A 25,918-nucleotide genomic window follows, 5' to 3' on the forward strand; every position below is an offset into this window, starting at 1 on the left:
GCTAGTATCATATGTTTTGAGATTGAGATTTGTATCAGTTTACAAGGCAAATGCTATTTGTTTTTTGGCAAATTACATTGAAATGATTAGTTTATTTTAATTTAGTATTCATTATACTTTTTGCTTTTCATGGTTTGTTCTCTTAACATCTATTGCAAATGAAAACATACTATAATGTACACTTTTGTTCATTTGTAGTTCAACATGTATTTTTGCAAAAGCATGTGGTTCTAAAATTGTTATATTACTAGTATACATAAAATAGTGGGTCATTACATTCTGTACGAAATCCGTATGAGAGGGGATGGCTCATTGCGAGAACGTATGTATCTTGTCCGTATGTAGGGGGGTAGGTTAGCAAGTAAGATATCGTACATAGGGGGGTTCCTCTAATTTTGATGCACGCAGGTGACATCCCCCCATTACTAATAGTGAATCCCTCGGGTCTGGTACGGATCTGCATAAACTTACACTTCAAACTACCATAACTTTTGCACCGTAGCTCCAATCGGCGAAGCGTAAAGACAGGCCGATAGAGCACTTCAAGCAATGCAGTTCTAGATCGCAATCTCCCATTTGTGATTCAAGCATACTCCTTTTTAGCATCATTAAAGCATCTGTTGGCCCTTTAAAGCCGCAGTTAACATACATTAATTGTTAAACTTGGCTTATTTACAAGCCTTGATCACTGCTCAAACATCAAGTAAGCTTCAATTAAGCTCAATGTACATCTTCTTAGTATCTTTCTTAGCATGGAAGTGGAGCTGCATGACACCGTTGTGTGTTATTTATTGAGCCACAGAGAGAGAGAGAGAGAGAGAGAGAGAGAGAGAGAGACGACCTCCTTTGTAGGCATAATGAGAGGAGAGAGGGAGTAAGTGGGTCATGTGGAAATGTGTTGTGCATCACAATGCACGATAGTACCAGAGCACCTAACCACACAGCTCAAGTGTTTGTGTTGTGTGTGGTAGTGTGCCTTATGTCATATTGTATGACAATAATAAGGTACCTTACCACACAATGTGGGTGTGTGCGTAAGGTATTGTATGAAGTAGTGCTTACCACATAAACATCACCTCGATTTCGCAAGGAATATGATATTGTTGCGGTAAGTATTGGCTCATTGTAGGGATACTATGTTGGTAACACGTACAGTGATATTCCTGATGGTGAGTTAGCTTTCCTTCCCCCCTTGCAAAAGAAACATATGGAAATCGGTCGGTAATGTGGCCATATGATGCTTGTATTCAAAATATTTTTACTCTTCAGATTCGAGCTGCACTTGGTCAATAACGCTGTTATAGATTGTCATTTGATAGAAGCATTTGTTTTTGCATAAATGTGGTGCTCAGGTCGTTAACTTGACTTTATGAATGCCATATAATGTGTATATTGTGCATATATATAATATTTGCTTAAGTATTAAGTATATGAAATACTTGGTTGATAACGCGGCCATGAAGAGTTTTTACATACAAACTTTTGTAATGTTTGTAATTTTTATTTTTGAGTGTTCTTGTCAAAATATATCATATCTAATCATAACACATTTTATAAAAAAATCTAAAAGAAAAATTTAATCATGCTATCTATTAAATTCTTTATCAATCATCGCTGCTTTATTAAAATGATACATGAAATTTAAAAAACTTATCAAGAAATTCTTTTGCCAAGTTATGAAATATGATCCAAAGTACTCATAAAAATTATAGCAAATCACTTTTGTACAACCTTAATAGTGACTACCCCAATGAATAAGACCTTCAAAACACAATAATTGACGTTTCACTGAAATTTATACTCTAATATACAAATTAAACGAGGAAGATGTATGCAATTGGCAATAATGCATTGTATCTACTTATGTATATTTTATGATTCCCTCAGTTGACATCCACATGAAACATTCATCTCACCTTTTTGTTTAGAAATAGCTTCTATGGACACACCTAGAAAATTTATACACACTTTCGTAAAAAAATTTATAGCAATGTTTTTTCTCAAGAAATTATACAGTCTAAATATTATGAAATGAGATTAAATTTTGAGATGTTTGTGAGTTTAAAACTTTGAAAATTTCTTTGTTTAACACTAGACTGGCAACATGACACTTTAATGTCCTTGGACACTTTTGTGTCGTGTTAAGTGACCATTTTGCTTGAATTATTTGAAGAGTATGAAAATGAATTTATACGTGCTATATAGCCACAAAGTGGCCTTATGAGTTGAAAAAAATTGACAAGAATATCAATCTCACCATTAACCTTACTCTTGCACAATATTTTTGAACATAAACTGTGTGAAAAAACGGCTCTTGTTTTTGGCTTTTTTATTTTTAAATTTTTGCAACTATACCACTCTAAACTTCATGTTTGTGAGGTTTATACTGCTATAGAGAATAATCCTTTGTAGTTTTGAACATGTTTTGATGCTTCTAGGGAGAACTATGTGTTAAAATTGAAAGTTATGACAAAATTACAAGAATTGCCTAATCCTGTTTTTTGGCCCAAATTAGCACTTTCATGATTTTTTGGTGTCTTTCTTGATACCTCAATGCAATTTTGATTGTGTGAGTATCATGTATAACATAAATCTACTCTTCCTTGAGTTTTAGGGGACCTAATATTCTATATACCATAGTATGTGATGGTGGTTGAGTTTTTCGATTGCTGAAGAATACCAGACATTTTAGTGTAGCAAGTGTAGCTTTCTCAATATTGCTAGTTTTTTAGGCCAGTTGTGTGTATTTTGTAGGTAGTAACCGTATTTAATCATAAATTATAAATTTGGCTAGATATTGAGTAGTTACTATGGGATTCTAGAGGTCATAATGTTTTTGACATGTTTGTTGTATTTAGCACTTCATCATTGTCCCCAAGGTTCCACTTCTCCATGGCTCCAAAGGCCCAAAGTGAACTAAGAAAACATGTATATAGTATCTGTATTGAGCGTGACTAAAAAAACTTTGATGATAGGTTCGCAAAATGGAAAAAATACAACTTTTTGTACCTTTTTCTTTCCCCCCCCCAAAAAAAAGTGAGGCAAAAGTAACCATATGTTTTGATCACCAACCTATTGAAGTTAACGAGGAATTTTATCTCATGTCCTACAAAAATCCCCACTCTTATTTGTATGCAATCAAACCATAACAAATGGCTATTTTGGAGAAAATGCAATGGTCCATCAACTTTGGAGGCTTGTTGTGACCAAGACATGAGAAATTTTACAAATTTCTCATTTTTGCCATATATAGTATTGTCTTTGAACTATAAGCTCATGAAAGGATTTTTCGAAATGAGTGGATCTACTATGGTTTTGGAATTTTTTTTCTAAAACCCTGAAAGGACACTTTTATGTCCAGTTAGGTTACCAGACTAGTGTTAATGGATGTTGGCAATAGATACATTACAAATCTTAAGTTTTGTCTTAATGGCATTGCAAAATCTTTTTTTCGATGTGAGAAGTTATATTCAATTTATAAATTCTTTGTTAAAAGTGGACCAAATTTTTATGATTTTTCTACCTTCATAATACTAATTTGGTTAAGGATTCAAAATGTCAATTTAGTTGTGTTCTTCACCTCATAACTGAAAGTACGATGCACATGTCTTCTATTGTAACCTTGTTTTTTGAAGTGTTGACGTGCAAAATATAAACTCGTGTCTTTTGGTCTAACACAATCTTTTGAAGTGTTTAGCGTTTTTAACCCCGTATTGTCCTATTTAACTTTGTTTTCTTAAGTGTTTAGGATTCTAGACCCATATTGTCCAATCAAACACAGCATTTTGAAGTAAAAATGGTTATCACGATTGTATAAGTCAATTGACACAATTTTTTGAAATGTTTATGATTATGGTCATGGTTTGTGCAAACTAGTGTGAGACCATCGGTGCGCCATACAATTGTATTTAATTTGTTGTTTTTTACTTTTTAGTGTAAAAATGACGCTCAAGAAAAGGAAAATTATCATGCTTTCTATTCGAAAGGAGTGCATATTGGCAATATACTTATGTGCAGATGGTTGCATTCAACAAATAAACTAGAGTGAAATCTTCATTAAAGATTTCATTGGAACTATTTGGAAAACTACAGTGTGTAGATTGTGTGGCAAAGGCCAATACAAATTTCTCATGTCAACAAGGATTAGAGATTTCATGGTTGGCAATATGAAGATATGTTGCAGAGATTTGAAAGAATATCTTCCTCCCACTTGCGATATGGCCAAAGTAGAGATGTGGGCTAAACAATGGGAGGAGCAAAAGATAAAGATGAAGCAGGTAAAAGTCCAAGACCAATCCACTTTATCAAGACTTTACCTAAGAGGGTCAAGATGACGCAAGATGCACAAAGGGCCAAGGGTGGACAATCAGATGACAATGGTACCGACACAATCATGTGCACAACATTGAATTCCAAGTACACAAATGTGATAAGCATCTCTCACAAAGCCCTAGTAGAAGATGCAAGGATTAGATCAGGCTCATTTGGTGTCAACACATTATATACTATTAAAAGCATATCCTTCTTTCGAGAGCATATCACTTACATATGAAAATGCTACAAAAGAGGAGAAAAAGCAAAGTTTGATAGCTTCCAAATAGACCAGGGCATGCAAACAATGCACCCCTCTATTATTAGATGCATCAGCTTTACTACAAAGGCCCCCTGGATCACACTCTTCCCATACTACAATGGGGGCTCATTTTTGGGAGTCCTGATGTGCCATTTTTCATTCAGAGCAAGGCACGTTTAAGTGTTGCATGCACAGGCTTCAGTAGTACGATTGGAAGAATTTGCCACCTACAAATCAATAGCTGGGAGAGATAAAGACTACATGACTCAAAGCAGTGATTGAGCAAATGCCAACCATTTCACATGCTCTGATTGATGGCATTGCTACTGCTCACTTTGTTGACATAGTGCATTGCAATTTGCATCCCTACAATGTAATGCTAGATTTCACACACAAAAATAAACCCCGATTTTCATTATTGATTGGGATATGATACTTAGAACCCCAACCAAGCGCGTATCTAATTTGTTTTACATAATGCGTCTCAATTTTTGTTTGTAATTTTGGAGGCAAAGGAAGCAGGGGAATGTGAGCTCACAAACCGGCCATGTATTGCTCCAAAGATATGTGATCCGTAGTGCTCAGATGCATACACAAAAGCTAGAAATTTTTATGCATTAGGTTTTCTATACGAGATGTTAATAGACTTTTAGAGTGCAACTAGAAAAGTGTACTTCATAGAAGAAGTGTTTTGCCACCTTGACCAAGATTCTCTCGGAGCTATTCAGCAAAAGGTGGACACTTGGATGAAGTTAAGAGAACGCAAAGCTAGAAGAAATACCTCTAATGTTTTGCTATTCTTTAAAGATCATTTAAAGACAAACCCTAATCCTGTTCAACGACCATTGATGGATGGATGGATACTACACATTGGCATGTGACCATTATTATCACGTAGTGTGCTTAATTTGATTAAAGAAAAACAAAAACTGATGTGGAATATGTTCTCAAGATTCCACAAGGGCTATATTATATGTTTGGAATGAAAAATGAGTATAAATTCAAGCAAGCTTGCCAAGACACCCTTAGTGTAATTTGAAATCTATTCGGTATTGTAGAAGCACACTCAAAACACAACAATTGATAACAATAGAGAATTACATTTCGTGTTTGCAATCTTGATGCTTTTCTCAAGTTATGTTGAATGTGTATAGTCATTGTTTTGTTCTCAGTTCGAGTATTGTTGGTTTTCCTCTATCTGATTGTCCACATCTATCGTGAGATCCTCTTTGATTTTGGCTATAGTGCATTGAGATACACCATTCATCTTGCACCACTTTCATGTAGGTTTCTCTTTTATCATTGATTGTACAAACTCATTCGCAAAAGGTCCTTCTTTTAGTTTGAATGCACTCATCTCTTTGATACAATCAATTTGATCCTAAACATCGGAGTCGAACATATTGACTACCTCATAGAAATCATTGACCACCTTTGTATTTGCATCATGTCTAAATTCCAATACTTTGGATCGAGCATGTGAACCACACTACGGAGTGGACTATGAGCTCTCTTCCACCTTGCATGAAAGTACATAGACAAAATTCTTCATTGTTTTGTAGAGAATGGTTTTTGGCACTGCTCCTCTACTACAGTCTCTTTTTAACTCCTTAGGATCTTTTATACTTTGTTGGATTGTCCACCAAGTCATTCTCAATTTGCACATATTTGGTGCCTTCTGATCAAGCTTGCTTTCTGATCAAGCTTGCAAATCGCAAACATAACGAGTATCATTACGTGGTATGCATCCATTACACTCCTCCACCAAGGAGCCTTGTTAATGGATCCACATAGACAAGTAATTTTCTCTTTTACTTTCCAGATTGGTCAACCATTTGTCAAAATCTTTGCAATTGAAAGTGTCAATCATGGCACAATCAATACATAGGAATGATTCCAATGTATAATAGTGCATGCATCTAGAGTTGGCTACTCTAAACTGGCATATGGCCATGTTGTTTACATTTATGTTTAAAATCAAGATTTTGTTTCAATAATAAGTTTAGAAATTTGCAAGCTATATCCACAAACTTTTCTAGTTTGAGTTTCTTTTGATGCTAAAATCCAAGTTTCTGATTTGCCTGGCAGTTTATGTTCTCTTTCTTGATCTTGACAATTTGACTTATATTTCTACCAAACCCCCTAGTGATGCTTCTCTATGTTGTCTCTATGTAGTGAGTACTTCTTTGGCCAAAACTCACTCCAAGGTGATCTTGCTTCAAAATTTGTACCTCCTATAGACGAGGTCAATGGAAAGTGTTTCCCAAAATCTTTCTTGATTTGGATTTCAAACCCCCCAGATTTTCTTCAAATGATTTTGACTTTAAGGAGTTTCTAAGTTTCTTGGTTTTGATGATGTTTAAAAGCTCTTTTTACACCCAAATGGTGACAATTGGTGTTAACAATAGTTAAGGGATCAAGATATGCACAAACTTCATAGTTTCTACTTTGAGGTACATTATTCTCTTGATCTTTTGTGATTTGGTTTTAGTTTGCTTTGTTTTCTATCAAACGTTCATAGTTTAATGTTTTTAATGCCCAAGTTAGTGTTTTGGCTTAGTTTTTCTCTTACTTTTGTAGCTCAATTGTTTGATATCTTAGCCTACTTAACCTACTCTTCTGAATTGAAATTAAAAGATTGCCATGAAATGAACAAAACATGAAACTAGAGCTAATGGTGATGGAACATACAATGTGAAAATAGAAATGAAATATCTGGCTAGTCCTCGACTCCTAAACTCTGTCAAAGGACAAAAACTTTGTTTTGCTACTATGTTACTAGTGAAAATGAAATGGATGGGTTAAAGTGCAGCTGAGCACAAGTATGATTACAAGGTCACTTTGTTGAGATGTCAAGCTCAACATGTACGACTCCTGGATGACTATCATCATCATTGGCGTGCCTTGGTGGATACGCATATCTTCGCCAGTGATATTACAATTGGACTACACCTAGCTGGTCTACCTACTAGAGTGATGGCACACTTGCCTACACACCTCACTCACCGTTGGAATTAGGGTTACAAGAAAACACACACAGCTTGGAGAAGACAAAGAAACATCAAGGTACATAATAAAGAGTGTATTACGTAGTGTGAAATGGAAAGATCGGTTAGCCCTAGAGTGATGGGCATATCTACAATGCACGGGGTGGACAAACCTCCTAGTGAGGGAAAAAATGCCCCAAAGATCCTAAGTGTGTTCATACACATCATTACCACATGTAAATGGTAACAAATCCCCCCTATAGTGATGCGGTGAACAAGAGCTAGCACATAGAGTAAAGGGAAGTGCCATGCCATGAGGACATGATCAGTTCATGAAGGGGAGTAAGCCCAAAACTTTGCGAAAAGATTTGAACTTCTAATGAGACAATTCCTTTGTGAAAAGATCTGCAAGGTCGTCTTGTGTTGGCACATAAGCAAAGTTGAACTCTCCTGTTGAGAGCCTCTCCCTGGTAATGCACCTCAATGCGCTTTGTGCAAGCATGAAAAACTGGGTTCCTCGCAACTGCCAATGTCAATAGTGTTGGCAGTGTCATGTCTAGCACCCAAATCAGCCACCATAAGGAATCTGAGCCATACACACTCAATCCTCTGACTGTCAATGTTGATAGTGTTGGCAATGTCATGTCCGCACCCAAATCAGCCACATAAGGAATTTGAGCCATACACACTCAATCATAGTTGTGAAGATTTCTCTGTACTCAGCCTCACAAGTGGAAGTGACCACAGGAGGTTTCTTCTTGCTCAACCATGATATGCAGGAGCTGCCAAGCATGAAACAAAAACCACTTGTGGATACACATGTGTCAAAACAACCAGCCCAATCTAAGTCTGGAAAAGCATACAAATCTGGCGGCGATGATCCCCCTTGAGATAAAACAAACCAAGATGTAAAGTGCCACTCAAGTAGAAAAAAATTCTCCTGACAGCCTGTCAATGCGTAGACCCTGGGCTGTGCATGAATCTCTTAATCTATGAGATTGCAAACTAAATATCCAGCCTCGTGTTGCATACATAAATTAGGCATCCAACAGCAGTTTGGTAAAGAGTGACATCTGCAGGATCACCAACATCATGAAGACTCAATTTCAAACATGTTTCCATGGGAGTGGCAATAGGTTTGCAATCCTCAAGTCCAAACTTACATAGTGATGTCTCTATGTAACTTTTCTGGCACAAGGCAATACCACCATCACACTACTTAAAATACATACCCAAGTAATGATGCAACAGCCCCAAATCTTTCATCTTGAAAGTATCCTTTAAATGAGCCTTAAATTCAGCAATAGGTCTCTCATTTAGTCCAGTGATCAGCAAATCATCTACGTAGAGGACCACAATGAGAAGTAAATCACCCTCACACTTAACATATAATGTGATTTTTGTTGGATTGTTCAAAAACCTCATTTGACCAAATGAGTGTCAGCCTTCTCATACCAAGCACGAGGAGATTGCTTCAACCCATACAAAGATTTGTTACATTTGCACACCTTATCCTCGTCCTTTCTTGACAAAACCGCGAGGCTGCGTTACATAAACTTCCTTAAATATGTCATCATTCAAGAAAACAGTAACAATGTATGATTGATGTACATCCCAACCAAAATGATTGCCAATGCACATAGAAATACACAGCATTCATACAATAAGTGGGAGCAAAAATCTCTTCATAATCTATGCTTTTTTGTTGTGCATAACCCTTTGCAACAAGTCGAGCCTTATAGCGATCAATCTCACCATTCGGCTTGCATTTTAACTTGTAAACCCACTTTGTACCAATGGCCTTTTTTCCAGGAGGCAAATCACATAAGTCCATGTGTCATTTTCTAAGTGCATCATATTCTAATTGCATTGCAGTCATCCAATTTTTTGAATTTTGTGCTTCATCAAAAGATAGAGGTTCCTCAACACCATGTAAGCTAGACACAGCCAAAGCATAACAATCTAATGCATAAGATGCATGGCAAGAGCCTGAATGAGTGCGACTAGACAAAGGTGCATCCAATTTACTCAAGCAATGTATGCACCAACCATTTTGGCATACCTCTAGCCTGCTCATTTTCAGCCCTTTCCTCATCAAGTACATCATGTACATTTGCATCAATAATAGGCTGATCTGTACATTTGCCTCAGTAATAGGCTGATCTGTAAAATTTTCAAAAACCACCATAGGCTATTTGCCTCATTGGAATTTACATTTGAACTTCCACATTATTGTCTCTAGTACATGACAGCAAGTGCTGAATAGAATTTTCCGCAAACACAACATCTTGTGAAACCAGAATATGCTTTTTTGTGGATGATGATACAACCTGCAACCTTTTCTTTCAGCACTATAACCAACAAAAATACATTTTACATCCTTATCATCCAATTTTTTGCACTGTGTTTGTGGCAACAAAGCATATGCCAAACAACCAAAAACATGCATGTGCTCAATCGAAAGCTTTCTATCATGACATGCTTCATATGGATTCATAGACTGCAAAGCTTTTGTAGGACACATTTTAAGTACATAAGTGGCATGCATGATGGCCTCAAGCCAAAATAAATGCGGCAAAGCTTGACTTTTGACCATACATTGTGCCATTTTCATAAGTGACTTGTTTTTCCTCTAAGTAACACCATTTTACTAAGGCATATAAGGAACTATATATTGGTTTTTTATCCCACGACTACCCAAAAATGCATTAAGTTCATGAGACATATACTCCCTCCCTCGATTGGAACGAAGGGTGTCCGTAGTACATTTCGAGAGTTTTCAGCCATATCTAGAAATTGTTTGAAGCACATAAACACTTTGGACTTTGCCTTAAGCGGATAAACCCATGCATGCTTGGAGTAATCATCAATAAAAGTCACTAAGTAAAGGTAATTGCCCAAGGATGAAGTTCACATGGGCCCACAAACATCACTATGCACAAGGTGCAACGTGCATATGGCCCTAACTGAACCATCTTTTGGAAACTTAGAACGTTGCATCTTACCCAAAATACATTTTTCACAAACATGTTTGACAAGTGCTTCAAGAGGCGGCAAAGAAGCAACGATATCATATTTTTGCAAACGCACCAAACTGGCAAAATTCAGATGTCCAAAATGTACATGCCAAAGATTTACATTTGAAATAGCCTTTGAATCCACAATTGCATTTGCAAAATTTTTCCCACACTTGTCATACAAAGTGAGCTTATACATCCCACGGCATAAAATGCCAGATGCAACAATTTCATCACCAAAACTGAGATCATGTACTATACATTTGTCATCCACAAATTTGACTACAAGACCAAGCCTAGCAAGTGCAGATACATACAAAGGATTCTTCTTCATCCTCGGTACATAAAGCGCATCAACAAGTGTGAAAGAACTTCCATTTGTAGTAGTAAGCACGATGTTTCCAACTCCTTGAACCGGATAAGAGGCATTGTTGGCACAAGTAATTGAATTATCATGAGGGACAGACTCAAGAGAGGTGAACAAATCATGATGTGAGGTAATGTGCTCTATAGCTTTATAGTTGTGCTTTGTAGCACAACTATAAAAATACCACATATGTGAATCTGTAGCAACTGACATGCATGCATCATGGATAGTAGGATTATAAGTGCACTCTGCACTAAAATCCCATTCTGCATCAACATCAACATCACAGTCTCCTTTCACAGAAGACTCAACAATAGCTGCATTTGTAGTTGAACCAGCATTAGTAGTGGAACCAACCTCTTTGGCCTTCAACTTAGGACATTGCTTGATCAAGTGATCATTAGCTTTACAATAATGGAAATGCATCTTCTTTTTGTCCTTATCACTAAAATTTATAGACAAATCGCTGACAGCAAAAGCATTAGGAACAGGTGATACCCACTCGCAGAAGAACCATGAGAAGTGGTTGCATTATTGTTACCACCTTTTCTTTGAGTAGCAATAAAGGCATGTTCACTTGCACGTTGTCTAGTAGTTTTTTTTTTGGAAGCGACTCTTACAACAGCAATGTGCATAATGCATCAAACTTGACAGCTTCAGGATTTCCTTGGGTCATAAGTCTCCAAGTACTAGCAAAAGTCTGGTAAGAATCTGCCAAGGCATCAAGAATATTCTGCAAAGGTAACTATCTGAAATAACTTCATCTGCAAAAATAAGTTTCTCATTGATATCCTTGACACCAGCAAGCAAAGTGTCCATATCATCTTTCTAATGCATAATCTTCAACTCCAGGTCTTTACTACAGAGCAATGCAATTTTTGCCTCATTACGACTTGCATAAAGACCAGCCAGAATATCCCAAGCTTTTTTTTCAGATTTCACTAAACGAATGTGAGGAGTAATAGTGCGCTTCACAGACAACACAATCAATGCATAAGCCTTCACATCTTTTACATCCCAATGAGCTTGTTCTGTCATAGGCAAAACAACTCTACCAGCAGCAATCCTAGCAGCAAGACTTGCAACATCCTCAAGATCGCCTACATCCTCAGAACCAGGACGTCATCAATATTCCCAACACCCTTTGACACAAGAACATGTTGCATCATATAAGCCCACATAGGGTAATTGTCCCCATCCAATCTGTCCTCAGCAGTAGCAAACATCTTGATACATATGTGTTGTTATCGGCCATGGCGAATGCCTGCACCTGATGTGAAAACAACCCAAAAAGAGGAGAAACAAAGTGGGAACAACACGTGCTATATAGAACAAACCGTAGAAGATTGTAAGGGACTTGTTATACAAAAAATAGCACTAACAAAAATTCTACACAAAATGACAAAATAGCTTGTGCAATACTGTCTGTAGTGGAAACGGAGACCAAAATGAGTCCGAATTAGAAATCTGAGCAGACTAAGCTCTACAAGCAGACGAAATAGCCTGTGCAATATTATTTGTAGTGGAAATGAAGACCGAAATGAGTCCGAATTAGAAATGTGAGCAGACTAAGCTCTTTAAGCTATCCCCAAATATTTTTCAACCTGAGAACGCTCGCAAAAGATCATTAAAATTGAAGAAGTGAGCAGGCGCGTGTTGGATCTGCTGGCGACTAAGCCCAAGAGGACGCAACCTTCTCTGATACCAATTGTTGGAATTAGGGTTACAAGGAAAAAACACACAACTTGGAGAAGACGAAGAAAGCTTAAGTCACACAATAGAGAGTGTGTTACTTAGTGTGCATGGAAAGATCAATTAGTAGGAGTAGGAGCAGCCTACGAAGCGGCTTCGGTATTATCGGGAGTCGTCCTCAATGATCTTCGATTTAGGTGATTCCTCTTGGAGATTGTGTGTCTTAGATTCTATACAATCACATTCCTTTGGACAGCAACTATGCAACCAAATTTCCATTTTGAGTGCGTTTTGACCCCCATTTCGGAGTTAGAGTGCGTTCACGTGCCAAAATGCTAACGTTCGCGATTTTGCAGACCTACATATCGGCGGTGCAGAAAGCTTTGATTTGGTTGCATTGTGCATAGACAATGTTTAGTATAGTGAAACAAGTGTATGTACGCAGATTGTGGTTACAAGTGGTAACTGACTATTTTTAGCAGGCTGCTCGAAGACTATGTGAAGGATTGGAAACATGTTGTCCAACAATGATGGGCTTGACTAGGTTGTCAGTGAGAAGCTAAACAAGAACAACTTCATGCTTGGAAGTTTAGAATGACCAATTTCCTTATGGGCAAAGGTTATTAGGACTACATTGATGGAGAGCATGAGGTAGTACCACTACTACCAGAGGAAGGTGCAACTACTGCACAAATTAAGACATTTAAAGATTGAAACCAGGGAGCTTAGAAGGTCATGTATTGGCTTTCTATCAATGTACTAGACACTATGATTGGGCATATATAGGATGCGCAGTCGCCTAAGAGACTCAGGACACTTTGCTGTCATTGGATGTGACCAACACTAAGGCAAGGAAGCTGTAGTTGAAGACTGAGTTGAATATTGTGCAGAAGAAAAGTCTGTCCATCAATGACTATTCGTTTAAGATAAAGAACATATGTGAGTCACTTCATTGATGGGTGTTGCAACTACTAGCAAGAATGCAGATGAGCCTGAGAGGATATTTGTGATGCACTTGCAAATGTGGAAAAATCCAGTGTAATGTCTGGTATGTGGATTGTGGTGCATTAAATCACATTACCAGCCATGGTGAATGGTTTAAGGAAATGCAAACTTTACAAAGTCTTGGCTATGTAGAAACTGGGGATGATATTGCACATCCTATTATGCATACAAGAAATGTGTCATTATTTATGCCAGATGGTAAAGTGGAGTACCTGGCTGATGTACTACATGTACCCAACATTACAAAGAACCTGGTTTCTCTTGGGCAAATAGTTGAGCAGGGTTTACAAGTCAGGTTTAACTCCGATGGTGTTTTTGTCGAAGAACATAAGAAGGATGGAAGGTTGGTTGCGCAAGGAAAGAAAGTGGGCAAAATGTTTATTTTGGATGTAAATGTGCCTGAGGTGAATGCTTCCATGTTTGTACGAGGTGCAAGTGTTGTTCTAGATATAGAGATTTGGCACAAACGTATTGGTCATGTAAATTTGTCGCAGTTAAAAATGATGCAAACTAAAGAGATGGTTACAAGTTTATTGATGTTTTGCATTGTTGAAATATAAAAAGTGTGCGAAGCTTGTCAATTTGGAAAGCAAGCAAAAGCATCATTTCCTCATGATAAGAATGTAAGCAGGAATGCATTGGATTTAGTGTATACAGATGTATGGGGTCTGTCAAAGACTGTATCCATGGGTGGATGTAGATAGTATGTGAGTTTCATTAACGACCATATGAGGAAGGTATGGGTCTACTTATGAAGCACAAAAGTGAGGTGTTTATGCATTTTCAGAATTTCAAAGTTATGATTGAAAAACAGACTAGAAAACATGTAAAGTGCTTGAGTTCAAATGGAGGGGGAGAATACTTCTCCAATGAATTCAATGGTTTTCAAAAAAAGCATGGAATTTAGAGGCAGTTTTCATGCAGGTACTCCGTAGCAAAATGGTGTTGATGAGCATAAGAACATGCACATTGTAGAAGTGGCTAGAGAATTGATGAATGAGAAGAACATGCCTCATTGTTATTGGGTTGAGGCTATTTTGTTGTAGGTGTCTACATTATGAACAGGACCCTTACTACTGCAGTACATGATGACACCTAAAGAAAAGTTTAGTGGTGAAAATCCAGATGTATCAGATTTTAAAGTGTTTGGATGTATTGCTTATGTGTATGTACCGGATGAGCTAAGAAGTAAGCTTGATCCAAAAGATGAAAAATGTGTGTTTATTGGCTATTCCCTTGAGCAGAAAGGGTACAAGTGTTACAATCCTGTCACGAGTAAAGTGAGGGTGAGCAAGGATGTTGTTTTTTTATGAAATGTCAAGTTGGTATGTTGATGTAAATGATGATTTGGGGGCTGATGTAAGAGAGAATGTGGCTGCAGAAAATATAGGTTCGCAGTCACAAGTTTTGAGTGGGCCAAAAGGGTCCTCTAGTGCAAGTCATGGTGAGAATCCATGGAGTGGCAGGTTACGTGAAAGAGTGAGTCCTGCAAACTCTTCAAATGTATCAAGGATAGAAAAGGAAAAAGTTGATGATGCCCCTAAGTTGCCAAATTTGAGTGTTGGTTATGACGATGGCGATAGCAATGGTTCTGAGTAGAGTTTGGTTGAGGAGTTTGGCATACCCTCTGTGAAGACTCTGGGCAAGCAGGGAATAGGGCACCTAGAAGTGATTCTAGACCATGCAGGTAAAAAAGAGAAAGAAATCTTGTGCAGAGATAAACTTATGAGTGTTATGTGGCTCGGCATTGTGCATTTATGGTCACGATTACAGAGGAAGTAGAACCCACATGTTTTGAGGATGTTGTCAAGTATGAAAAATGGTGGAAAGCTATGGATGAAGAGATGGCTTCACTTGATGCAAATGGAACATGGGAATCGGTACCAGTACCAAAAGATAAGAAGGCAATTGGATGTAAGTGGATTTACAAAATAAATCATAATTTTGATGGCAGTGTGAGTAGGTACAAGGCTAGACTTGTGGCCAAAGGTTATTCACAGACTTATGAGATTGATTATGAGAAGACGTTCAGCCCCGTAGCTAAGATGGTTACCATTCGTGTGTTTATTATAGTGGCTACCGCATTAAAATGGGTGTTCAAACAAATGGATATAAAGAATGCATTTTTGAATGGAGGCTTGGAGGAAACTGTGTATATGGAGCAGCCACAAGGTTATGCAAATATGAGGCTACGTGACCTTGTATGTAGGTTAAAGAAATCATCGTATAGGTTGAAGCAAACACCTAGAGCTTGGTATAAGAGGATTGTGGCATTCCTCGTTTCATTGGGCTTTGAGATGTCTGATGCAGACCATTCATTGTATGTGTGAAAGAATGAGGCAAGAATTGTGGTAATAAGTATCTATGTGGATAATTTGATTGTTGGAGGTGATAATGTGGCTGAAGTAGAGGGCTTGCAGGTCTTACTTATGCAGGGATTTGACATGAAATACTTGGGAGACTTGCAGTATTTCTTGGGCAGCATTGACATTATTCGCACGAAAGAAGGTGTATGGCTATCACAAAGGCAATATACTTTGGATATGTTGAAAAAGCATGGTATGGCTGATTGTAAGCCAATTGCAATGCCCTTAGATCAGAATTTGAAGTTGCAGGTCAAGTGCTTGATAATGCTACTATGTACATGAAGATGTGGTAGCTTGATCTACTTGACTATTTCACATCCAGACTTGAGTTACACAGTTGGATTGGTGAGTCACTTTATGCAGTTTCCCAGAAAACCACACTTGGATACAGTGAGATGCACCTTGAACTATGTGAGTGCTACTTTGGATTATGCACTCTTTTATAGGGCTAATGTGGAGTTGCAGCTTTATGGCTACACTGATGCGGATTAGGCTGGTAGTACATACAATTGCAGGTCTACTAGCGGATTTAAGTTCTCACTTGGGAGTGCTTCTATCATATGGAGCAGCAAGAAGCAACCTACAATTGCTCAGTGGCAGCATGTGAGATAGCATGGCTGGGATTTCTACTTCACGACTTTGGAGTCCAGGTATAGAGACCGATTATCATCTATTGTAACAACCTTAGTAGCATACAATTGGCACAAAACCCATTGTTTCATGCCAAGATGAAGCACATTGAGGTGCACTACCACTTCATCAGAGGGAGGGTCTTAGTAGGTGACATTAACCTACAGTACGTGGTGACAGATGAGCAAGTTGCAAATATCTTCACAAAGGTTCTTGGAGCGGAAAAGCTACGGTGGTTTTGAGCAATGCTTGGCATACAAGAGATGATGTTGAGCTTGAGGGGGAGTGTTGAGATGTTAATCTCAACATGTACAACTCCTAGAGGACTATCATTGACCGTCATCATCACTGGCATGCCTTGGTGGATACTGATATCTTTGCCAGTGACATTACAGCTGGACTACACCGAGCTGGTCTACCTACTGGAGTGATGGCACACTGGCCTACACACCTCATTCACTAGCTGTTCATACTAGACCGTTGTGCTAGTTCCTTTTTATGTTCTATTTTACCATTATGTTTTGTGGACCTCTTATCTTGAGATTGTGAAGAAGAAGAAGTACAATCTTTTACCTCCATCTCTATGTGTGTGTGCCCTTGCAAAAGCTCAAGCTCTCTCTTTATCTATCTCTTGAGACACTTGACCATTAGAAGTTCGAATCCCTAACAATGGTGCCAATGTTAGCGGATCGCCGCAAAAAAATGTCTATAGCATAGACCAACATATTCAATGTCAATGATTTGGATGGGGCATGGGTACATGTTGTTAAGTATGGAGCCTGATTTACCCTTGTAATTTTCTGTGGTAAAAACGCACATTTGTAAGGCCCCCATTATGAGGAGAAGCCATCGTGCGTGAAGGAAAATCACTCACCGGAAACCAAAATTTTCACGGACAAGAATCAGGGGCAACTTTAAAGGCCTCGGGGGCGGAGGCCCCCGAGACTTTTTTTTTCGTCGGAATATTCTTTTTCGCCGGAATATTATGGCCGGACGGCGGCCGGAAAGTGGTCGGAAAACAACCGGTCGGTTGGCCGGTGGTCGGCAGTCAATGGCCGATGGCCGGGGGCCGGTGGCCGGTGGTCGGAAGTCAATGGCTGGTGGCCGAATTCAAAGCGGACTTGTCTTCTCAAGGGCGGCCACACATGGGCGGATTGGAGGGTCCGATTTGGACTTATTCGCACAAGGGCGGCTACACATGGCTGTCTCTCATAGGAGAGGGCAGCCCTTTTGGCCTATAAAAGGAGGCCATTTCTACACACATTTCATATAGTGTGAAGTTGATGCAACAAGGTGAGTGTGAGGTGGTGAGAGTGAAGCAAGGCGGGAGCTCCATTAAGGGTATAATCCCTTTGTAAACTACTTCTTGTTTTGAAGTACTAAAGCCATTGAGTGGCTGCTTTCCCGTGGACGTAGCCCACATTGGGTGAACCACGTATATCGTGTGTACTCTCTCTCTCTCTCTCTCTCTCTACTCTATAATCTCGTGTATATAAATCTGTCTCTCTCCATTAAGTAATCTACTTAATTATCTATTTAGCTACGTCTTATTTCCTAACAACTGGTATCAGAGCAAGGTTTGCTCATAGCTAAATTATCTCAAGGAAAGGATTCCTTGAATTGAGTGGGAGTTATGGCGGAGGAAGGGAAGCTCAAGATTGAGAAGTTCAACGGAAAAAACTACCAACATTGGAAGATGCAGATTGAAGACTATCTCTACCAGAAGGACCTCTATTTGCCACTAGGCGGTCTTGCGAAGAAGCCCGCAACAATGGCAGATGAAGCATGGATTGTCCTTGATCGAAAGGCACTGGGAACAATCCGGTTAAGCTTGGCGTCAACGGTGGCCTTCAATGTTTTGGAGATGAAGACCACGGAGGACTTGATGAAGTCACTTGACGACTTCTACGAGAAACCATCGGCATCCAATAAGGTATTTCTTATGAAGCGCTTGTTCAATCTAAAGATGGCAGAGAATGGTTCAGTTGCAGAACACCTAAATGACTTTAACACAAACATAAGTCAACTTTGATCAGTGAAAATCAATTTCGATGACGAAGTACGAGCTCTCCTTATACTATCATCTCTACCGGATAGTTGGGACAGCCTTGTGATGGCGGTAAGTAATTCTATCTCTGGCACAAATACTCTTAAGTTTGATGATGTTGTGGGTGTTCTCCAAAGCGAGGAAATGTGAAGGAGAAGCACAGGAGAATCATCAAGTGCTGCACTATCAGTGGAAACAAGAGGAAGGCCTAAGGAGAGGTTCAAAAACCAAAAGGGTCGTGATCGCTCAAGGCGGAGCAAGTCACGCACAAAGTCAGTTCCTGAATGTTGGAACTGCGGCAAGAAATGCCACGTCAAGAAGGATTGTTGGTCCAAGAAGAAGAAGGAGACAGAGTCTCAAGACAACAAGCCAACATCGGAGGCCAATGTGGCAGGTAAAGTAGAGCAAAATGCTCTAATTCTCTCATTAGACAATGTGTCTAATTCCTGGATAGTAGATTCCGGGGCTTCATTCCATGCGACACCACACAAGCAACATTTCCAAGACTACACTAAAGGTAATTTTGGGTATGTATAATTGGGAGATGATGAAGCTTGTGAGATTGTCGGCAAAGGTACAGTTGCTGTCAAAACTGCTAATGGAAATGAATGGAAGCTTAAAGATGTTAGGCATGTTCCTTCTCTTCGCAAAAATTTGATCTCTACAGGACAATTGGACGATGAAGGTCACAACATTGCATTCGGAAACAAACGGTGGAAGATCTCAAAGGGATCTTTGGTGGTTGCCAAGGGTGAAAAAGTCGGTACACTTTACTTGTGTACTGTTAGCACGCAACCTTCAGCTTGTGCAGCAACTACAGAAGTTGACAGTGCGGTGTGGCACTACCGACTTGGGCATATGAGTGCCAAAGGAATGCAAATCCTTCAAACAAAGAAGCTTCTACCAGGTTTGAAAGAAATGGACTTAGAGTTCTGTGAAGATTGTGTTTATGGTAAACAAAAGAGGGTAAAATTTCAAAAATCAAGAAATGAAAGAAAAACTAAAAAACTTGAGTTGGTTCATTCTGATGTTTGGGGTCCTGCAAGTACACCATCACTTGGTGGCTCATTGTACTATGTAACATTCATAGACGATGCGACTAGAAAAACATGGGTTTATGTCATGAAGAATAAATCCGATGTATTTTCCATATTTCAAAGGTGGAAAGCCTTTGTGGAGAATGAAACAGGTACCAAGGTTAAATGCCTCAGATCCGACAATGGAGGCGAATATTGCAGCCAAGCTTTTGAAAGCTTTTGTGCTAGCAATGGCATTCGGAGGCAAAGGACAACCCCAAGGACACCTCAACAAAATGGGATTTTGGAAAGGATGAACAGGACAATCATGGAACGAGCACAAAGCATGCGGCTACATGCAGGCCTACCGCTTGAGCTTTGGGCGGAAGCTGTAAGTACGTCTGTGTACTTAATCAATCGGTCACCCTCAATGGCATTGGATGGGGGAGTTCCAGAAGAGGCATGGACAGGTAAACCGATGAATTATGCATTTCTCAAAGTGTTTGGGTGTGAGGCTTTCATGCACATAGATAGAAGCCTAAGATCAAAGTTAGATGCAAAGTCCAAAAAGTGTTTCTTCATTGGCTATGGAGAAGGAGACTTTGGGTATCGCCTATGGAATCCTGAAGATGGTAAAATCTTAAGGAGTAGGGATGTAATTTCTAACGAACAAAATATGTACAAAGATTACTTGGAAAGAAAACAAACAAAAGAAACAGGTGATGAGTACATGGAGCTTGAGGACGGTGAAGACTCAAGGACTGCAAACGGTGACAATGTGCAGCAACGCCAACCAAATGAGGAGCCTCAACCTATTCCCCGAAGATCTACAAGAGCAAGTAGACCTCCAGAAAGGTTTGTTCCTTCCTTCAACCATCTCTTGATCTCAGATTCTGGAGAGCCGGAATCATATGAAGAAGCTATGCAACATGAATCCAAAGAAGAATGGACGAAGAGCATGCAAGTGGAGATGGACTCACTACATCACAACCAAACATGGGAGTTGGTTGAGTTGCCTAAAGGTAAGCAGGCACTTCAAAACAAATGGGTGTACAAGATAAAGGAAGAAGAAGGTGGGAAGAAAAGGTACAAGTCTAGGCTTGTGGTAAAAGGTTTTTCTTAAAAGAAAGGTATTGACTTCAATGAAATATTTTCTCCTGTTGTAAAAATGAACTCAATTAGGCTTGTCTTAAGCCTTGTGGCTGCTCATGATCTAAATCTCGAGCAAATGGATGTAAATACGGCATTCCCTCACGGTGACTTAGAGGAGGAAATCTACATGCTTCAACCAAAGGGGTATGAAGTAAAAGGTAAGGAGAAAATGGTTTGCAGATTAAAGAAGAGCTTGTATGGTTTAAAGCAAGCATCAAGACAATGGTACTTGAAGTTTGATCGATGGATGTTGGATCATAGATTCACAAGATGCAACTCGGATCACTGCGTCTACACGAAGAATTTGGGAGATGGGAAATTCATCATCCTAATGTTGTATGTTGATGACATGTTGATTGCAAGTGCTAACATGCAGGACATCAAAGACCTAAAAGAGGAGCTGTCCAAATCTTTTTCAATGAAAGATTTAGGTGTTGCAAAGAGGATACTTGGTATGAAAATATCAAGGGACAGGACGAAGAAGACAATAAAGCTATCTCAAGAAGATTACATCAAGAAGGTACTAGAAAGGTTTGCAATGCAAAATGCAAAACCAGTTTCTACACCTTTGGCTGGTCATTTTAAACTAACGAAGGATATGTGTCCAAAGACACAAGAGGAGATAGCCTATATGTCTAAAGTTCCATATGCTGCAGCGGTAGGTTCTCTAATGTATGCTATGGTCTGGACAAGGCCAGACATTGCACATGCAGTGGGAGTTGTGAGTAGGTTCATGGACAACACAGGTAAAGAGCATTGGCAAGCTGTGAAGTGGATACTTAGGTATCTAAAAGGGACAACAACAAATGCTTTGTATTTTGGAGGAACTGATATTTTTCTAGAAGGGTATGCTGATGCAGATATGGCAGGTGACAAAGATACTCGAAGGAGCACTACTGGCTATGTGTTCACGGTTGGAGGCACAGCAGTAAGCTGGGCTTCAAAGCTGCAGAAAGTGGTTTCACTTTCTACCACGGAAGCAGAGTATGTAGCAATGACGGAGGCAAGCAAAGAAATTCCGTGGCTTCACAGATTCTTAGAAGAGCTTGGATTCAAACAAGACAATTGTGTCTTGTACAGTGATAGCCAAAGCGCTATCCATCTTGCGAAGAACTCAGCCTTTCATTCAAGGACAAAGCACATTGAGGTGAGATATCACTTCATACGCACTCTTTTGGAAGAGGGACAACTAAAGCTAGGAAAGGTGCATACAAGTGAAAATCCTGCAGACATGTTTACAAAGGTGGTCAACAAGGAGAAGTTGAGCTTTTGCTCATCTTCAATCGGCATTCAAGGATAAGAAGCCAGAATGGAAAGCAGTCACAGGGTTGGTTTGGAGATCAGTCTCCAAGTGGGAGATTGTTAAGTATGGAGCCTGATTTACCATTGTAATTTTCTGTGGTAAAAACGCACATTTGTAAGGCCCCCATTATGAGGAGAAGCCATCGTGCGTGAAGGAAAATCACTCACCGGAAACCAAAATATTCTTTTTCGCCGGAATATTATGGCCGGCCGGCGGTCGGAAAGTGGTCGGAAAACAACCGGTCGGTTGGCCGGTGGTCGGTAGTCAATGGCCGATGGCCGGGGGCCGGTAGTCAGTGGCCGGTGGCCGGTGGTCGGAAGTCAATGGCCGGTGGCCGAATTCAAAGCGGACATGTCTTCTCAAGGGCGGCCACACATGGGCGGATTGGAGGGTCCGATTTGGACTTATTCGCACAAGGGCGGCTACACATGGATGTCTCTCATAAGAGAGGGCAGCCCTTTTGGCCTATAAAAGGAGGCCATATCTACACACATTTCATATAGTGTGAAGTTGATGCAACAAGGTGAGTGTGAAGTGGTGAGAGTGAAGCAAGGCGGGAGCTCCATTAAGGGTATAATCCCTTTGTAAACTACTTCTGTTGGAATTAGGGTTGCAGAGAAACACACACAGCTTGGAGAAGACGAAGGAAGCTCAAGGCACACAATAGAGAGTGTGTTACTTAGTGTGCAATGGAAAGATAGATAGCCCTAGAGTGATGGGCGTATATACAATGCACGGGGGAAAAAACCTCCTAAAGAGGGAAGAAATGCCCCGGCGGTCCTAGTGTGTTCACACACATCACTACCACATGTATATGGTAACAAATCCCCCCTGGAGTGATGCGGTGAACGAGAGCTGGCACATGAGTAAAGGGAAGTGCCATGCCCTGAGGACAGGATCAGTCCACAAAGGGGAGTAAGCCCAAAGCTTTGCAGAAAGCTTCAACCTTCTCACGAGACAATGCCTTTGTGAAAAGATCTGCAAGGTTGTCCTGTGTTGGCACATAAGCCAAGCTGATCTCTCCTGCTGAGAGCCTCTCCCTGACATAGTGGTAATGCACCTCAATGTGCTTTGTGCGAGTATGAAAAATTGGGTTCCTCGCAACTGCCAATGCGCTCTGACTGTCAGTGTAGATAGTGTTGGCAGTGTCCTGTCCAACACCCAAGTCAGCCATAAGGCGTCTGAGCCATACACACTCAACCGTAGCTGTGAAGACTGCCCTGTACTCAGCCTCACAACTCGAAGTGGCCACAGTAGGTTGCTTCTTGCTCAACCATGATATACATGAACTGCCAAGCATGAAACAAAAACCACTTGTGGACACTCGCGTGTCAAAACAACCAGCCCAATCTGAGTCCGAAAAAGCATGTAAGTCTGGCGGCAATGATCCCCCCTTGGGATAAAACAAGCCAAGATGTAAAGTGCCACTAAGGTAGCGGAAAATCCTCTTGACAGCCTGCCAATGCTTAGACCCTGGGCTATGCATAAATCTGCTGACCTGCGAGACTGCAAAATGAATATCTGGCCTGGTGTTGCATACATAAATGAGGCAGCCAACAGCAGTTTGGTAAAGAGTGACATCAGCAGGATCGCCAGCATCATGTAGACTCAACTTCAAACCTGTTTCCATGGGAGTGGCAATAGGTTTTCAATCCTCAAGTCCAAACTTACATAGCAATGTCTCTATGTAACTTTTCTGACACAAGGCAATACCACCATCACACTGCTTAAACTGTATACCCAAGTAATGATGCAACAGCCCCAAATCTTTCATCTTGAAAGTAGCATTCAAATCAGCCTTAAATTCAGCAATATGTCTCTCATTTGGTCCAGTGATCAGCAAATCATCAACATAAAGAACCACAATGAGAAATACATCATCCTCACGCTTTACATACAATGTGCTTTCTGTTGGACTGTTACGAAAGCCTCGTTTAACCAAATGAGTGTCAGCTTTCTCATACCAAGCACGAGGAGATTGTTTCAACCCATACAAAGCCTTCTTACATTTGCACACTTTGTCCTCTTGTCCTTTTATGACAAAACCGCGAGGCTACGTTACATAAACTTCCTCAAATATGTCACCATTCAAGAAAGCAGTAACAATGTCTGATTGATGTACATCCCAACCAAAATGAGCTGCCAATGCACATAGAAAACGTACAGTAGTCATACGACAAGTGGGAGCAAAAGTCTCTTCATAATCTATGCCTTTTTGTTGTGCATAACCCTTTGCAACAAGTCGAGCCTTATGGCGATCGATCTCACCATCCGGCTTGCGTTTCAACTTGTAAACCCACTTCGTACCAATGGCCTTTTTTCCAGGAGGCAAATCACATAAAGTCCATGTGTCATTCTCTATAAGTGCATCATATTCTGATTTCATGGCAGCAATCCAATTTTCTGAATTCTGTGCTTCATCAAAAGACAGAGGCTCCTCAACATCATGTAAACTAGACATAGCCAAAGCATAACAATCTGATGCATAAGATGCATGGCGAGAGCCTAAACGAGTACGACTAGATAAAGGTGCATCCAATTTACTGTCACGCAAAGTGTGCACCAGCCATTTTGGCATACCTCTAGCCTGCTCATTTTCAGCCCTTTCCTCATCAAGTACATCATGTACATGTGCATCAGTAATAGACCGTTCTAAAACATTTTCAGAAACCCCCATAGGCTGTACATTTGCCTCATTGGAACTTACATTTGTATTTCCACCACTGAAAAGAGGCAACAAAGTGTCATAAATGTCCTGTGAGCTTACATTACTGTCTCTAGTACATGATAGCAAGGGCTGAACAGAGTCTTCCACAAACACTACATCTCGTGAAACCAGAATACGTTTTGTTTGCGGATGATACAACCTGTAACCTTTGCTTTCAGCACTATAACCAACAAAAATACATTTGACAGCCTTATCATCCAATTTTCTGCGCTGCACTTGTGGCACCAAAGCATATGCCAAACAGCCAAAAGCACGCATGTGCTCAATAGAAGGCTTTCTATCATGCCATGCTTCATATGGAGTAATAGACTGCAAAGCTTTCGTAGGACACCTGTTAAGTACATAAGTGGCACACATGATGGCCTCAAGCCAAAAAGAATGCGGCAAAGCTTGACTTTTGACCATACATCGTGCCATTTTCGTTAGTGACCTGTTTTTCCTCTCAGCAACACCATTTTGCTGAGGTGTATAAGGCACTGTACATTGGTGTTTTATCCCACGACTAGCCAGAAATGCATTAAATTCATGCGACATATACTCCCTCCCTCGATCGGAACGGAGGGTGCCCATAGTACATTTTAAGACATTTTCAGCCATAGCCAGAAATTGTTTGAAGCACATAAAAACTTCGGACTTCGCTTTAAGCGGAAATACCCACGCATGCCTGGAGTAATCATCAATGAAAGTCACGAAGTACAGGTAATTGCCCAAGGACGGAGTTTGCATGGGCCCACAAACATCACTATGCACAAGCTGCAACCTGCATGTGGCTCGAACTGAACCATCCTTTGGAAACTTAGAACGCTGCATTTTACCCAAAATACAGCCTTCACAAACATGTTTGACAGGTGCTTCAAGAGGCGGCAAAGAAGCAACCATATCAGATTTCTACAAACGCAGCAAACTAGCAAAATTCAGATGACCAAAACGTGCATGCCAAAGTTTTGCATCTGAAATAGCCCTTGAATCTGCAACAGCATTTGCAAAATTTTGTCCATACTTGTCATACAAAGTGAGCTTATACAGCCCACGGCA

This window comes from Adiantum capillus-veneris, chromosome 7, assembly GCF_014529385.1.
Source record: "Adiantum capillus-veneris isolate H3 chromosome 7, ASM1452938v2, whole genome shotgun sequence".
NCBI lineage: Eukaryota > Viridiplantae > Streptophyta > Polypodiopsida > Polypodiales > Pteridaceae > Adiantum > Adiantum capillus-veneris.